The sequence below is a fragment of the Peromyscus leucopus genome, chromosome X (assembly GCF_004664715.2).
Source record: "Peromyscus leucopus breed LL Stock chromosome X, UCI_PerLeu_2.1, whole genome shotgun sequence".
Lineage (NCBI taxonomy): Eukaryota > Metazoa > Chordata > Mammalia > Rodentia > Cricetidae > Peromyscus > Peromyscus leucopus.
Window position 1 is genome coordinate 83,066,353 of NC_051083.1, and position 18,746 is coordinate 83,085,098.

Genomic DNA, 18,746 nt, shown 5'->3' on the forward strand with positions numbered 1-18,746 from the left:
GACTTCTACCTGTTTTAACATGTAGAAAAGAGTCTGAAAATGTAGCTCAGTATTATCTAGTTCATGCTCAGATATGGCACAGACTTAGGGACAGATCTGAATTTGGTCTTTGCTTTCATCTTGCTAATCACTATACATTTGATTTTAACTGTATATATTCAAGATATACAGTACTTTTGTATACTTATCTTGACATACCTATTTACAAGTGGTTATTTTAGCCAAATCAAATGAACATATACATTACATCATACTTTCCTTTTACTGATGTTATTTTTGTTTCTGTTAGTGTTGGCTACTAAGAAGGATATATTAGAAAGAAAAAAATAAGAGGCCTTGATGAGAAATATACATGACATATAGTATTTACCATTTGCCACTCTACATGCTTTGCTGTCGATGATCTCATTTAATTGCCCCAGTATCTCTATGAGGTACATGCTTTCCTTACCCTTTCTTCCTAGATCTAGATGCTAATCTGAGGCACAGTAGGATGAAGTAACTAGAAGCAGTGAATCCATAATTCCAACTAAGTAATCAATCTCCAATCACTCTTCCATAGCACCAATACAAAGCATCCAGTAATACTTCAATACTTTCCAAATGAATGAATAAATGTTAAATATTAAAAAGGCCAGTACATGTATAGACCTTGATTCTTTTGGATTGTGATTTTAGTGGCTGCAAACTAAGTTTTCTACATTTTTAAAACTCCATTTCCTTCCAGCAGTTAATGCTAACTCATAATTGGGACTGACAATGGAAAAAAATTAGATTTAATGCCTAATAGACAATTCACAATTACCATATCTTCATTCTTATTCACTAAATTTGCCACACCTTCAGCTTCTCTGCCATGAATTAATCCTGTTGACTTTATCTTCAAAATATTTGCAGAATCTGACCACTTCTTGCTACTACTATTGCCATCATTTTCTTCAAGGTCACTGCCAGTGACTTTGTAGATTCCTGCCAAAACTGTCTACCTACTTCTGGTTTGGTGTTTTTGTTTAAACACCCTGTAGTATCTCCTTCATAATCTGAGTCAGATCCTATCACTTCCTGTTCACCTGAATGGCTCCCAGGTCAGAGTAAAAGGCTTTACACTGGGTCATGGATCTCTAACAGATTTATCCTCCATCCCAATATCTTATCTCTTTGGCCACATCTTGGAATGCCTGCCCTGCCCATGCTCACTGCACCCAGCCACACTGACCTCCGTGCTGCGGCTCTAATTTATGTGCAATGTTCTTCACATAAGGTTTCTGCCTGAAACTTTTGTTTCAATTCCTAAATGGGTCAACTGTCATCTCCTCGCAAGTCTTTGTTCGTCATCTCATTGAGGTACAACATCATGATGACACTGTTTAAAAATTTGTACCCTCCCTTGTTTTACTTAATTTTTATGAAGTCTTGGCTCTAGAGAACAAACACAATTTATTGCTGTGATGTTTACTGCCTGCTTTCCTTGGCTAGAATATTAGCTCTATAAGGGCAGGTCTTTGTGTCTGTTTTATACTGTGATATATCCCAAGAACCTAGAAAAGTACTTGAAAATTACTTAGCACTTAATATTTCTTCATTGCCAGCCATGTTGGTTCACACCTGTTATCCCAGCACTCAGGAGGAGGTGGCAGCAAGTAAATCATAGGATCAAAGCCAACCTGGACTAAATAGCAAGATCCTGTCACATAATACCTAATATGCACATACACATATGTATATTCATATATTTACATATATACCCTTGTATCTCACATGAAATGTTGTTGAACAGAACTCAGGTTAAAAACAATTTATGTAGTTGTATTTAAAGCACTATTTCGAGCAAATTCAAGCTAATAATATGTTAAGGAAGGTATCCTCACCCCCAGTTCTGGAATTTGCTAAAAAGCTAGTGTAGGTATATTCATTTCATATCTTACAGTATATTGTCTATTTACTTGTAACAAGCCCTACATTATACACAAATCAAACTCACAATCCAGAAAAAAATATAAAGCAGCAATTAAAAGTGTCAAAAAATTGTACTTCTAGAATTCTATCCTACATGTGAGCATATAAAAATGGACATTTCTAACTGTTAACAGTAAAACAGTTAAACTTGAGAAAACCAATACATTCTAGTCTAAAGTCACACTGTTTTCTCATTTTTATTAAGTCTTTGAGCATTCCATACAATTTTGTTCATATTCATCTCCTCCCCCAACTTCCTCTAGATCTGCCCACTCCCTACCAACTTAACTTTGTCCTTTTTTGTTCATTATTCATTCATTCATTCATTCATTGCTTTGTTTATTTATTTACTTAGTGGAAAGCCACACACCCCAGAGCACAAAGTGGATTTGATGGGTTTTAAAAAAGAATTTAAAAAGTAATATTTTTAACTTGACATTTTTGCACTTGTTTTTCTCTCTTGACTAAAGAAACAAAATCAGCCAAGTGTCAAAAATTTATACTCATAATCAGTTACAAATACATTCATCATTGCAAAATAGAAAAAAATCATTTCAGAAAATTACAAAGTACAAGGAATCCTTCACAATACCACCCTCAAAGATTCCCTGATTCCCTGTGCTGAAATGTAAGAAATATGCTCTTTAACTTCCTTGAGGAATGGATACATAAAACACCTGAATTTACATGCATGTTTCTACTGTTGTGAAGAGATACCATGGTCATGGCAACTCCTATAAAGGAAAACATTTCATTGGGATGGCTCACTTACATTTTCAGAAGTTCAGTCCATTATCAACATGATGGGACAGACATGGTGCTGGAGATGTATTTGAGAGTCCTACATCTTGTTCAGGAAGAGGTCTCTCTCACTGGGTGTAGCTTAAGCAAAGGAGACCATAAAGCCTGCCTCCACAGTGACACACTTCCCCAACAAGATCACACCTTCTCATACTGCTGCTCCCTATTGGGATAATCTTCTTTCAAACCACCATAATATGTGTACTTTAAAAAAAATGGTGTTATGCTGGAATTCAGGGCCTCACTCATGCTAAGCAAGTGTTCTACTGCTAAGTCATACCTTTACTGTTTAATTCCTGTTTTTCTTTTTTTCTTTCTTTCTTTTTTTTTTTTTTTTTTTTTTTTTTTTTTTTGGTTTTTCGAGACAGGGTTTCTCTGTGTAGCTTTGCGCCTTTCCTGGGACTCACTTGGTAGCCCAGGCTGGCCTCTAACTCACAGAGATTCGCCTGGCTCTGCCTCCCAAGTGCTGGGATTAAAGGCGTGCGCCACCACCGCCCAGCTCAATTCCTGTTTTTCTTAAGATCATGGTCTGTTCCTTTGAATTTCAGTAAGATGTCATCTTATCTAATATGATGGAAAGTTCCCTAAATTGGAATAAAAATTTCCCTAAATGGAATAAAAAAAAATGCCATTTATACTTTGCTAAAACCATATCTGTCTTAGGACAGTGCAATGGAAAACAAATCATTTTAATCTAATTGCAGCCTATAATTCTTTAATAGTATTTTCTTTTCTAATATTTTTGGTGGGTGCTAGAAATTAAGTCCATAAACCTGGCCATGCTGGCAAGTGTTATACCACTAAACTACATACTCAGCCACTGTACTATTTTTTACTTAGAATTTTCTGAACTAAATACTTGCTTATCTGAAATTAATTTTATTGTTTTATCTATGTGAGTGCCATTTAAGCTATTCAATATGTATTCTTAAGTGACTCATTGAATAAAATTGTTGAGTAGCTATTAAAAATGTAAGATCTCCAACTATAAAGATTTGCTTAATTATCAGTAAATTCTTTAGATACTTATTTAAAAATAACAGAGCTAAGGCTGGGATATGGTTTGGTGGTAGAGTATGTGACTCACATACAAAAAACCCTGGATTCCATCCCCAGTATCATATATAAAATGAAATATTAAATTAAAAAGTAAAGTAAAATAAATCACAGTACCATAGAACAGCTAGCTTTTGCTAAGTGTTTGTTTTGTTTTGTTTCAGGCCTGTTCTTGCTACATAGCCCAGTCTGCTCTCTAAGTCAAGACCATCTCATCTGTCTCTGGACAGGAAGTAAAGGTCAGGCAGCAGGGTGAGAATGTGATTGGTTGAAGCACTAACTATGTCCCCAGACATTCCTGAGAGACTGCATGGGGCAACTGGAGTCAGGACAGAACTCTGGAAAAAGTGAAGGTCAAGGTTTCAGATCATGATAGGCTCAGAAGGAACTTAATAAGGGTATGAATGAGGGTAGAAAGATAAAACCAGAAATATTTTTCCAGATATTCTGGGAAAAAAAAAGTAAAGGTCTGAATGATAATGCAAATATGATAACCTGAGTGATCTGACCAGACGCTTCTCAAAGGGAGAAATACAAATCACTAACATATGTATTCAAATCTCTTAAGATTATAGGTTACCAATGTTGGAGAGGATGTGGAGCAAAGGGAACACTCCTCCACTGTTGGTGGGAATGTAAACTTGTGCAACCACTGTGGAAATCAGTATGGCGGTTTCTCAGAAAATTAGGAATCGAACTACCTCAAGACCCAGCCATCCCACTCTTGGGCATATACCCAAGGAATGCTGATTCATACCATAAATATACATGCTCAGCTATGTTCATAGCAGCACTATTTGTAATAGCCAGAACCTGGAAACAACCTAGATACCCATCAACAGAAGAATGGATGAAAAAAATGTGGTACATATACACAATGGAGTACTACTCAGCAGAGAAAAATAATGAAAGCATGAAATTTGCAGGTGAATGGATGGAACTAGAAAAAATCATCCTGAGTGAGGTAACCCAAACCCAGAAGGACAGTTATGGTATGTACTCACTCATAGGTGGATTCTAGATATAAAATAAAGAACAATCAGACCACAACCCATAGAACCATAGAGGCTATATATATAGCATGGAGGTCCCTAGGACGACTGTGGTTTATAATAAATTTCAGTTTTACTCAATTATTGAAAAAAAATAGCCAAATGAATGGAAACACATGAACTATGAATCAAAGGCTGAGGGGCCCCCAGCTGGATCAGGCCCTCTGAATAGGTAAGACAATCAGTTTGGGAGGCAACTAGGCAGTGGGACCAAGTCCTGTGCTCATTGCATGAGTTGGCTGTTTGAAACCTGGAGCTTATGCAGGGACACTTGGCTCAGTCTGGGAGGAAGGGACTGGACCTCCCTGGACTGAGTCTACCAGGTTGGGGGAGGACTTGTCCTGCAAGAGGTGGTAATGGAGGGTAGGCTGGGGGTAAGGGGAAGGGGTGGGATGGGGGAGAATAGGGGAACCCGTGGCTGATATGTAGAACTGAATGGTATTGTAAAATAATATATATATATATATATATATATATATATATATATACATATATATATATATATGTAGGTTCAATAATCTACCCTGTACATTTATCCTGTCATATCTATATTATCCCCTTTTCTGTTTTAGGAAGAGATTATATTTATAATCAACCTGCTTTAAATAAAAATAAACACTTATAACAAAAAAACAACAACAAAAAAGATCATAGGTTACCAGGGTTATGAACAACAAAATTATTACTAGACACCATCTCACCTCAGTTATAATATCTACTAATATAAGACAGTAAACAACACAAAACAAAAATAAAGATGTGGAGAAAAAGAAACAGTCATATACTATTGGTGGAAATGTAAATTATTATGACCATTTGGGAAAAAATGGATGTATATAAAAATAGAACTACTATATTCAAGCTATCCCATGTATGGACATAGGACCAAAGAAGTTAAATCAGCACCAAAATGACACCTGCATGCCCATGTTTGTTGTAGCACTAATAATAGCTAAACTAAAGATAACCTAGGTACATACCAGTGGAGAACAGACAGATACACGGTATGCTCAATTGAAAAACTGCAGCAAGTTTCAGGACAACCTAGAATGCATAATGAGTGTCAAGCAAGTCAGCAGTACGCAACAAGACTTTGTCTCAAAAATCCAAAGGAAGGTGGGTGGAGAGATGACTCAGTACTGGCTCTTCCAGAGGACTAGAGTTCAGTTTTCAGCATTCACATTGGATGGCTCACAGACATTTGTAAGTCCAGCTAAGAGGATCTATTGCCCTCTTCTAGCCCCTGAAGACACGTGTACATGTGGGACATGTACTTGCATAGACACATGTCCAAGAATGTTTTTAAAATCTTTTTAGAAAATATAAAAATTCAGGAATGGATAAAGAATATATACTATAAAGATGAACATATGTATAGAATGAAATTTTATTTGGTTATAAATTGAAGGAAATCCTGATATGTGTATGAAAATAGACAGAAGTTAAATAAGTTAAATAAGGCAGGCACTGAAAGACATACTTCATATCCTCTCATATGTGGAAATTTGAAAGTGAAAATGGACTTGAATCAAGTACAATAATCATTGTAGAGGTTAGGAAGAGTGGAAGAGCAGATAAAAGAGACCACATTTGATTGGTGTACATTGCAATGTATATACTGAAATACCATTCTAAAATCCATTAATAGAGAAGTAAACACATGTTCATCATAAATAAAATTAAAAATAAAACAAATATAAGTATTTGAAGTAGAATGGAATTAATTTCTCATTGGTTTCCCTGTTAGGATGAAGTTATTAGGTATTAGGTTATAGGAACAGAAATAAAAGTAAGAAAGTGAATGTTTCTGAGGGGTGTGTGTGTGTGTGTGTGTGTGTGTGTGTGTGTGTGTGTGTGTGTGTAGGTAGGTAGGTAGGTAGACAGATTTAAGTTAGGTTCTACATAAGAAAGAAATACTAAGGTATTTGTCTTTCTGACTTTGGCTGATTTTTCTTGACATAATGATTTCAAATTGTATCCAGAGGCTAGAAAGACGACTCATTGGCTAAATGTACTGACTGCTTTTCTAGAGGACATGCTTTCAATTCCCAGCACCGGCAAGGTGGCTAACAACCATCTAACTCTAGTCCCAGGGGATCCAGCACACTATTCAGGACTTCTGTGGCACTGTATACACATGGTACATAAACATATATGAGGGTAAACACTCATACAAATAAAACAAAAACAAAATCTCCAATTGCATCCATATTCCTACAAATGTCTTAATTTCATTTTTCTTTGTATACATCTGCATAAAATCATATTGTGCATAAGCACCATATTTTATTTATTCATTTATCTATTGATGCACATATAAACTGGTTCCATGTCCTGGCTATAATGCAGCTATAAACATGAATGTGAAAGTATCTCTGTGATTAACTTAGAATCCTTCAGGTACAGAATCATGAATGAGGGGACTGGTGAGATATTGCCAAGTCTGATGCACTAAGTTCAATCCCCAGATCCCATGTGGTGGAAAGAGAAACCAATGTCTGGCGTTGTCCTCTGGCCTCCACACATGTGCTCCACACATGAACACTACCAGGGCGCATGCATCCTCTCCCCTCACCCCTCACATACACATATGCATTCATATGCATATACTCATACACATACAGAATAAATAAACTAAAAATAGTGATATGGAAGGGTCCTATGGGGTTTCTACTTTCATGTGTTCCTAGTCACAAACAATGGAGCTGTCTCTCCTATATCGTTTCCAGCCTGAGTCATCTTCCTGCCACCTGTATCCTTTGTCTTATCAGGTTCTTACCAACCTGTTCTCCACAGCTGACTCCCTGGGCCATCCCTTTCGCAGGGCTTATGAAAGACCATGTTGAGGCTCCCTGGTCTCAGGATACCAAACAGCATAGCTGGTTATTGACAATAGATTCTCCCTCAAAATTGCACTTGGCTGCTTCTTTCCAAGTCCCCTAATGTGACAAAATGATATTCCTTTACACCACTAACATTTCTACTGAAGGAATCACTGTCTCATCAATACCCCAACTGGATTTGAGGATTGTGAGGGCTGTGAGCTAGTCCTGAGTGCAAGACCTCCTAGCTTTCATCTGGTTACCTTGGAAAGCAGTTTCTAATGCCTCTCTCCTGAGGAAACTATAGAGTTGATGCTGTATTTATCTTGCTTCTCTGTGCTGAGAGTCTTTGTTTCTTCTCTTTTCAATATCCATGCACCTTTTTTTTTTTTTTGCATTCATCCAAAGATATTCCTCTATTTCTTTCTTTGGTACAGGCTTATTTTCTCTTATTCTGAATTCTTCTTCACTGGCTCTCATAGGAGCAATGTCTAGTCTCCCATCTTCCCTGAAACCCCAAGGAGAGAGTTTTCTAGAGTAAATTACAAAAGGAGAGAGAAGTTCAGAAAATGACTGGATGAAAGAGAGCTGGATAAGGTCCCTTTCCTTTGTAGTTCTTTGAGAGTAGGGGATGAGGACAGAGTGTATTGCAAAGGCTGAAGCTCTATGAGCAAGTTCAAGTACAGTTGGTTGAAGGATGAATGAACTGAGATCCTTCTGCTGGCAGTTTCTGATTTTGTAAGGGTAAAAAATACAGGCCTCTGGAGGAAATCATGTTAAAGAAATCTGATGAAATGTGGGGTTTTTTTGTTTGCTTGTTCATAAAGTTTGCTGACAACTATTTGATCCCAACATACAAAGAGCACTTGAAATACACACACACACACACACACACACACACACACACACACACACACACACACATACACACGTGCGCGCGCACACACACACATGCACACGCACATGCAAAGTGTTCAAACAAAGTAGACATACACAGGCTCACTTTTTTAAAGGAAACTCGAACTCCATTTTCTCCCCTGAATGAGTTTCTAAAAGGATGAGTTTGTGTAGGGAGGATCATAACACAGTTTTAAAATTTAACCATCTAAAACCAGGTCAGAAGATGATTGACTGAAGGAGAGTTGCAATATTCTCTTTTTCAGTATGCAAAGGAGAGAGAGAACATTCTGGAAGAAGTAAAGTTTCTATGACTGCTTAAACCCTGGTCAGATGAAGGATGAATAACTAAGTATCCATCCCTGGGGTTACTCATAGAGTAGATAGATGAGACCAGAAGATTATAGTACATGTAAACAGCTGAGGAGGTCAAAACACGGTCAACTGAAGGAGAAGCAGAATGAGACTTCCTGTCAGAAGTTTCTGAAAAAGTGTGTATGATAAAATGTCATGCAGTTTGATGAAGGAGAACTGAATAAGAATACATCTTTGGGAATTTCTGTGAGGGTGGGTTAAAAATATTTTAAGAAAAGTAAAGATCATGATGTGATGGTGTGGTTCTGAGCATGTTGGATGAAAGGGAACGTGAGTTCAGCTCTCTTCCTGAATATTTCTGTCACTGTGCTGGGATGAACACAGAATATAGGAGATACTTGAGAACTGATCAGAATATGATTGGTTGAAGGAAAAGTACATTCTCTATGTGAAATGCTGGTTTCCAAGTTTTAGAACAATTGTGGTTAGGTATATAAAGACAGAACTTTCTTGAAGAATTACAGTCATAGGCGTGCTCAATATATGATTGAATAAAGAATAACTGAATCCATTTCTCTGGGGTTTCTTTGCAGGTTGAGAGGTGAAAAGAAACCTTTCTTTAAAAGAGCTATGTAATGAAAGGCAATCAGGGGTTGTTTGTCATGGATACCAAGTCATATGATCATTAATTTATATATACTAAGTTTCTGGTGTTGGACAATCAACTTTTTATTAGGTAGATTGTTTTTCAAAGTTGGTGTTATTCACCTACTTCTGATTTAAGTCATACTATGAGACTGATGTCAATATGCTACCTTGACATTCTTTGCTTCTCCTTCTGGTCTTTCTGATTATACATATGTAATTTTATATGTCAAAGTTCTGAGAGGAATCATGCAGGGTTTAGATGCTTAGAAAATTAAGTGGTAAAGTTACTTATGGAGGTCATGTCCAAAAAGGCAGAATTGAAGAAAGTGATGATGAAGGATAAAGCTAGAATAGAACCAGAATAAGGAGGAGGCTTAAATTTGGATTTATATTAAGAAGAAACTCAGGGGCTGGGAGGTGGTGGCGCATGTCTTTAATCTTAGCACTCGGGAGGCAGAAGCAGGTGGATCTCTGTAAGTTTGAGGCCAGCTTGGGCTACAGAGTTCCAGGAAAGGGTCCAAAGCTACACAGAGAAACACTGTCTCAAAAAAAAGTGACTGAAAAAAAATCTTAATGGAAAGTGTATCCTCCAGAATAACACCAAAATTACTTACTTAGGAGTTTAATCCCAAGTATGATAATCATGGGGTATGACTCATACAAGTAAATATGTGTTTGTAGGATGATAACAAAACATGTCACCATTAAAATTAATTCATAGAATATTAGATTCTCGAAGAATTAGATAGTGGCTCAAATCATCTAAAGATAGACTTAAGGAGCATAAAAAACAAAATAATTAAAATCAATTCCAGTGATATTAGATTCTCTGAGTTAATCTTGGGGTATTATCTATGTAAGTGAATATCACACTGACAAAAACAGGAAAAATTAAATCACCCCTAAAATGATAATCAGTGTTTGTTTCACAGCTGTGTATTTCTATTGTCTGTTCTAAAAGCTTACCTGGAGCAAGAGGAGGGCAAATGACACACCAGAATTAATTCTAGTCTCATTGGTTTCTGACCAACATGAGTGAATGCTTCTCTGAGAGGATAGGGAAGATTTCTATCATCAAATTGATTCCAGAGGTATGTGATTTCAGATAAGTTAGTCAAGGGATATGGTCCATGTATGTAAACATATATGTGACGAAAAGGAGAGAGATCATCCCTAACATTGATTCCAAATATGCCTGTTTCTGGGCCAGATATTTGTTCTGTCAGTTTCTTGTAAGAAGAACTCTTCACAGGAGTCCAAGAAGAAACTACAAATTTATTGAAATGTCTATGTGGACACAACAGGCACCATTTTTTGTTTGTTTGTTTGTTTTTCCAAAATGCAATTTTGGTAAGGAACAATGAGAGAATCTCCCACTATGAGGAAAATACTAGGGTGTAAAAGAAGTGAGTAATCATAGATACAGGTAGTATAAGTCTTGTCTCTGAGTGGGCAGGAAACCTGTATATAGTAGCTAACATCCCAGTTATTCTGGTTGTAGGAAAAGGAAGTAGGTACTATAGGGGTCAGGACACTCCACAGATTGTGGTTAGTTAATATGAAATACATCTGCAGATGGGAAGGTTTAACTTCAATAGACACCAACCACTATCATAAGGGAAAATAAAATGGGCAGCTCTAGAGTCAGGGATTCCAGATCATGGACAAACAACCAAAGAATGAGACCAGAGGATGAATTCCCTGCAATCAGAAACCATTGAACAGATCCTGAAATCTATACAAATGTGTACAGAAACTGGCCATAGAAACATGGGCTATAAAACCACAAAACAGAGGCAGAGCCTTAAAGATGAATGCTTTGTTTATTTATTTATTTATTTATTTATTTATTTATTTATTTATTTATTTATTTATTGTGTGTGTGTGTGTGTGTGTGTGTGTGTGTGTGTGTGTGTGTGTGTGTAAATGATGGGGAGTATATTAGCACACACATGCTTGGAGGGTCAGTGGATAACTTTGTGGAGTTGGTTCTCTCCAGTTTTATGTGAAATCTGGGATCAAACTCAGGTCATCAAGCTCACACAGCAAGTACTTTTACTGACTGAACCATCCTGCCAGTCCATGTTGTACTTTTGATAGAAGTTCCAGAACCTTTGAACATCAGGTGAAAGTAGCAACAGAAGGCTCAGAAGCTGAACTGGAAGCTGAAGAGGCTATAGATGGACAAGTCATCAAAACGTTAAGTTGTTTCAGGGACCTTAGTGAACAGTCGTGGGAACTAGGAACTTCACTTCATTTTTTAAGCCACAAGCTCTACGAGACAGCATTTGAAATGCATTAAAGGAGAGGAATCAGAAGGTTTGTGCTGGGCAGGGAAGCTGGGGTTCAGAACATCATTAATGCAAACTAAAAGCATTTTCGATTCAGAGAATTCTTTTCCTACTGGGATATATTTTTATATTCCATTATTTTGTATAAATGTCATTGCTAATCACATTTTGTAAGTAAACATTATTACTTTCTAAAAGGCCCTGAGACCAGGGTGGAAACTTGGCTCTGAAATTTATCTGAATATAAATTCTAATTTAACACACTTCTTAGGTGAGGATTTCTCTGCTTATGTCTACATACCTACACCAGAAAATTCCTTGTGAGCAGCAGCTTTTTGGAACAATAGTGTGTCTTAGCTAAAATTTGTATTTCCATTTCTTTTTTTTTTTTGTTTTTGGTTTTGGGTTTTTTTTTTTTTTTTTTTGAGACAGGGTTTCTCTGTTTAGCCTTGGTTGTCCTCAAATTCACTCTGTACACCAGGTTGGCCTCAAACTCAAAGATTTGCCTGCCTCTGCCTCTGCCTCTCAAGGGCCAGGATTAAAGGCATGTGCCATCACAGCCCTACTCCACAATATTTCCTAAGCTACCTCATTATCTTAGTCTCATTCTTAGAGAATTTTTCAACAATGGTTAGCTTTAATTTTTTTTTCAGAAGAGCATTAAGGCTTTATCTCCTAACCCCAAAGGAGACAGTACTTCTAGAAATCAATTTTGAAATACAGAGCTTGAAGAAAATAAAGACATCACTTTCATTCTCTAAAGGAACAGACCCAAAATTTGAAGTGATTTTTTTTAGCCAAGTAGTACAATAAATGAGCACAGCTGGGGTGAACCAAAATCTTGATTTCAGTCACTTCTCTTTCTATTAGCTGCATGGATGGAATTTTTTAACTTTATTTATTCTTTGTGTCTTTCACATCATTCATCTGCATCCCATTCATTTTCCTGTCCCTTCACATCTGCATGCTGTGGGATGTCTTTTTCTATGGTGTGAATATAAGTTGATCTCATTGGCTAATAAATATGCTACTTTGGCCTATATAAAGGCAGCTTAGAGGCAGGTGGGAAATTCAAGCAGAGATACAGAGAGGAGGAAGGGCAGAGTTGGATGAGATGCTGAGAGCCGCCAAGAGAAGAAAGATGTAATGCAATACAGGTAAAGCCACAGAGCACATGGTGATACATAGATTAATAGGAATGGGTTGAGTTTAATTGTAAGAGCTAGCTAGCAAGAAGTCTGAGGCACAGGCCAAATAGTTTGTAATTGATATAAGCCTCTGTGTGTTTATTTAGGACTGAGCAGCTGCAGGACACAGGGAAACTTCTTACTACATCTGCCCTTTGCCCTTGCAATCTCCTTCCCACCCCTCACCCCCACCAAAATGAAATAAAATAAAATTTAAGAGAAGAAAAAGAAGAAAAGAGAAAAAAAGGAAAAATCAGTCTTGTCATGGAAGCTATAGTATGACACAGTGAGTCATTCAGTAAGCCTTTTTATTCATATATCTTTACTTGCAAGTGTTCAGTGCAAAGAGTCATTGGTTTGGCTTGATACCTCTAGTTGCTGCTACACTATCAATGCTGGGCCCTCAAATGTGACTCCTCTTGGTTATCTTCTTCTTGCCCTGTGTCATGGAGATCCTGCAGGCTTGGATCTGTAGGACTTGCCCCTTCACATGCTCCAGCAAATCATAGATGGGATGGATGTTGGGGTAGGCCAACTCATAACCCTGGTTCTGGGCCTAGGTAGTTGATCAGCCCAACCAGCTTTCCTTTGTCCTTACCACCAGGGTGAGCTCTCCAACATTACACTGGCTAGTTCACCCCTTGTAACAATGGGGGGGGCAGTTCTGCTTTCACATCCCCAGGGTCTGTTCTCCCATACCTACACCTTCAGGGCCAGTTCCACTGTGTGGCCCAGGTGTGGTGTAGGGGTCTCTACACCACAGCTGTTGAGGAGCAGGGACAGCTCTCCTGCTCTTATGACCTCAGGACCAGCTCTCTCACCATTGATGGGCCAGAGTTTGGGTGGCAGAGGGCCCCTGCTGCCACATGACAGATGAGTAGTGGGTACAGCTCTCCCATGCTCACAACTTCAGGGCTGGCTTACCCACACCTCTGCCAACAGGATTGGCTCTATTGTGCTCTCCAGGCAAGGTACAGGGCCTGCTCTCCTGAGTGTTGCAGCTGGTGGAGGACAGGGACAGCTCTCCTGCTCTTAAGACTTATGGTTGGGATCTTATGTGTTGAAAACTTAAGTTGTTGGGTGTTTTCTGGGTGGCATTGTTATTTTTGTGGACTTTGGATTCCTATGGGTGTGGATAGAAACTGACACAACCATAAAGTTGAAGACTTATCTTTAACAAGACATGAGAAATTTCTTGGAACTCTGAGCTTTTGTTGATGTTTGACTCATGTAGGCACTGGTTTCAGCTGGCAGGATTTGGCAAGGTCTGTAGGCATGCTGTTTCTTAAATGATTTTTCTTGCTTGTTTTCTCAAAAGCATGCTTTGGAATGAAAATAACATAATGTATTGGATCTGATTCAAAATAATCAAGTTACAAGGGAGATTTGATATGAACACAGAAAAAAAGATTGGTCATGGGTTGATAATTACTGAGACTGCAGGATGAGTAAGTATGTGGAGGTCCATTATACTACTGTAGCTGTTTCTACATATACCTAGAATTTGCCATTACAAAAGGTTTACCTGCATAATTACTTCCTTTTAGAGACATGGCATATAGGTAATAGGAGCTGGGTAGTACATAAAACCTCAAAGCCTAGGGCTTATCTACACATCTGGTAGATTTCACTTTCTTCTAAATTGATAAATGTGGATATAACTGAACTTGTTTTAGGTGACTTAAATTTACCTGAGACTGAAGAAACAGAGATTTAACTTGGGCATGGTGGTACACCCCTTCTATCCCAGTACTCAAGAGGCAAAGGCAAGTGGATTCCAAGTTGAAGGCCACTCTGGGTTATACCAAAAGACCCCACTCCCCTCCCCAGGAGTAAGTAAGAAATAAGTAGAAGTAGTGGTAAATATAAATGTACTTTTCTGTTCTGAGTTGAAGAAAGAGGAAATTGCAGATTTTATGTAAAAGTCCCAATTTTCATCAGGTGTTGTTCAGTCTGTGAGTATAAAATTCACCATAATTTTTATTCAGAACTTTGATTACTAGGGAGGAAACCACATTTGTAAAATAAATAATGGAAGTGATGAGACTTGTAGTGGACATAAGCGGCAAAATAGATCTTATGATTTGTATTTTTGCCTGCACAACACTGAAAAATCTGGGAGTTGCTGCACATTTCCTAAGCAATTAGGTGCTTCTGGCTGTGCCCTCTCTGGCTCTGCTGTAAAATTACTCACATTCAGGCTGGACATTAATGCCTCACTGCTGTAAAATGAAAAGGTAACCAGCATCAAGTAACAGACAGTGATGGGTAATTTTTTCAAGGTTTTATGGTAAAATAAAACAGATTTAGAAAGCTTAGTGAAGCAAACATATATCTTAAGCAATTGTGATAAGATAATCAACCCATGGACTAAGACACCAAGGCTATACAATTAGAACTCCGCACCGCACCTCATGCACTATCCTCATCTCAACTGTGTTAGCAAAAGTCACCATCAGGCTGGCAGGGTGGCTCAGAGAGTAAGGGTGCTTGCTGCACAAGCCTAGTGACCCGCATCCTGGAACTTGGGGAAAGGTGGAAGAGAAATTATCCTCTGATCTACACTTTGTGGCACACCCACACAAACACACACATCATGTGTATACTCATGCAATAAAAATAAATAACCTTTACATCACTCAGTTTTTCACTTATCAAGTTCCTCACACAAATGCATGTTTATAAAGACAACCTTAGTGAGATGCCCCTTTGATGTTGTTGAGACAAGGTCTCACTATATAAAGCAGCCTGGGCTGTAACTTGTGGGTCTCATGCCTCAGCCTTCCAAGTGCTTGAATTATAGGCATCTGCCACCATGCCCAGTTTCCTCCTTAATAATGCTTAAATCTTTTAAAATTATGGTTTTCCTACTCCATCCTTTTTCACCTTACAATTTATTTGTTGCTGCAGAGACTGTCTTTTGTCTTTTAGAGTATTCTGAGTTGTTGCTTTTGCTCTGCCTCGAATTTCCTATAAATTAATATTTGCTCGCACAGGCTTGATCAGATTTGAATTGATTTTGGTTTTTATTTGTCTGCCTACATGAAGGCATACACTTCTATCTGGAGGCCTATAAAAGCTTGGTTGTCTTTCTTTATATGGTAACTTCTTTAACCATCAATGCCATCAAGCTTGAGGTTGAAGCCATCTGCGGATATTTTTGTTGTCAGAAGTGTGTTCTCTTAAATGGAAGGGGACTCATGAGAGCAATATTCTCTGAATTCTTGGACATCGATAAATTGTTCTGTGGCCTTTATTTGGACGTCAAGCTGGATATAAAATCTTTGTCCAATATTTTCTTTATTTAGCTCTATAAAATATGTAACTTCTTTTCTGCTAAGAGAGTTTTGCTGTCAAAGTCTGATGATAATCTGATTTTCTCTTGTTTATAAGTAATTTTGATCCTCTTAACAGGAAGGCCTTCTCTCTTTAAAGTTCAGTGATTTTCCTAGAATGTATTTCTCCATTGATTGCCCTGGGTCAGTTTCCTCGGGTACATAATTATATTCTTCTAATATGTGCTGTTCAAATATATTCCAGGGAAGTTTCATTCCATTGTACTTTTTATAATTTGTTTTGTGTTGTTTGCATGATTTTCTTCTTTGGGGATTGAGAGTAAGTAGAAAGGAAAAAAAGGTTTTGAACAGCTGCTGGGAGCATCATCATAGGGATGAATAAAGAATTGCCAAGCAGTATTGAAAACCCAGCTGAGATTAAATGGCATAAATTTGTAGTACTGCCAATTGGCACAGTTATCCAACTTTCTGTAGCAGAACTCAACACAAGCAAACAAAACAGATGTTTGGGCTTATCCAGTGCTGTCTATTGGCAAGGTACACGGAGAGTACGGTCAAGGAGTGACAGAGCTAGGACAGGTTGAAATATAGCTGAAATTCTTTAACAAAATGTTAATTGTACAAATAAGACAAAATATTTTGTAGATCTCTAATAATATAACATTTTATTTATAATAAAAGTAATTGAAAAGTAGGACTGAAAATAGGACTATTTTTAGTAAGACTGAAAATTATTTTTTAGAAGAATGTTTACAGAACATAAAGAAATCTGGAAAAAATAATTGATAAATCATTTGCCACAATTTGTTATTTGGACAAAACTACTGTGGTATGGTTTTGGTCAAACCATAAAAAATATATATGGGTTTTGTTGTGAGATAATAATGTCAAGGAAAACAGTGACTTAAGAAAAAAGAACTCTTTAGTTTGAGATTTTTTGTGAGTCATCTAAAGTAATATTTGTAAATGTCTGATTTTTATTAATCTTATTTCTCCTGAATTTTAAAAGTATGATACAAAAAGCACCAAAATCCCAGAAAATCAGTAAAGCTGGTATTTGTTTATGGAGTTTTAACACACACACAGAGAGAGAGAGAGAGAGAGAGAGAGAGAGAGAGAGAGAGAGAGAGAGAGAGAGAGAGAGATTGACTCACTATGTAGTCCAGATTAGCCTAGAATTCAGTATCCTCCTGCCTCATCCCTTGCAGTACTGCAATTATAGGTTTCCAGATGGATCTACTTTTTAAAGTGGGAATGGACCGATATTTCTAAGTATTTGAGTATTTTCTGCTATATACCTAGCTTAATGCAATACTAGACATCATTATGCTAATACTAAGATAGACTAGCTAAATTGGTTTTTCTTTTTTCTTTTTCTTTCTTTCTTTTTGTGTGTGTGTGTGCGTGTGTGTGTATTATGAAACCACTTTATTTGTTCTGGGGAGTTGTCCAGAGTCTCCCTAGAACTTCTGGAACTGCTCCTTGGTGCCAGCAGCCTTGGTGACCTTGAGCACATTGAAGCGGACTGTCTTGCTCAGGGGCTGCACTCTCCCACAGTGACGATGTTGCCGATCTGTACATCCCTGAAACAGGGAGACAGGTGCACAGACACGTTCTTGTAGCACTTCTCAAAGCGATTGTACTTCCGGATGTAATGGAGGTAGTCCCTGCGGATGACAATGGTTCTCTGCATCTTCATCTTGGTCACAACACCAGACAGGATCCGACCTCGGATGGAGACATTACTAGTGAAGGGGCATTTCTTGTCTATGTAGGTGCCCTCGATGGCCGCCTTGGGCATCTTGAATCCTAGACTGATGTTTTGTAGTACCGAGGGAGTTTTTCCTTGCCTATTTCTCCAAGCAGAACACGCTTCTTGTTTTGAAAGATTGTGGGTTGCTTTTGGTAAGCACGTTCCATCTGAATGTCCACCATCTTCCAGGCAGCCCGAGAAAAAGAGCCTAATCTGGTTTTTCATTCTCCAGATTCTCTTACTTCCATGCATCAGTCAGCGTCCATGTTATAATCTTAGTCCTATTTTATTTGCTCTAATAATGAGGTTTAGCAATTGCAAAAAAAAAAAAAACCCACTAAAATCAGCTAAGCAAAATTATCTCCTTTTCCTCTTTCTCTTCTTCCTCTTCCCCTGCCTCATACAGTACTCCAGGGTGGCCTCAGATTTGTAATCTGCCCCTCTCTGCTTCCCAAGTTCTGGCTTTACAGGCATATACAACTACACCTGGCTAAACAAGATTTTAATGAGCTTGTGTGGCCCAATCCACCCAGGTGTAGCCTTTATGACAATCTCAGCCTCTCAGTCATTTCTTATACTGAATTATCTTCAAGCTATTTCCCAGTGCTGCTCTTCACAAAAGTCTTGAGAATGCTTCTATAGCTACCCATAATACCAGTTTTTGATGTTTTT

At 37.8% G+C, this 18,746-nt stretch overlaps 1 pseudogene; it reads right to left on the minus strand.

The window, feature by feature from the left end:
* Positions 1–17,781: 17,781 nt before the first annotated feature.
* LOC114696986 lies at positions 17,782–18,256 on the minus strand (annotated as a pseudogene).
* Between the last annotated feature and the right edge of the window lie 490 nt (positions 18,257–18,746).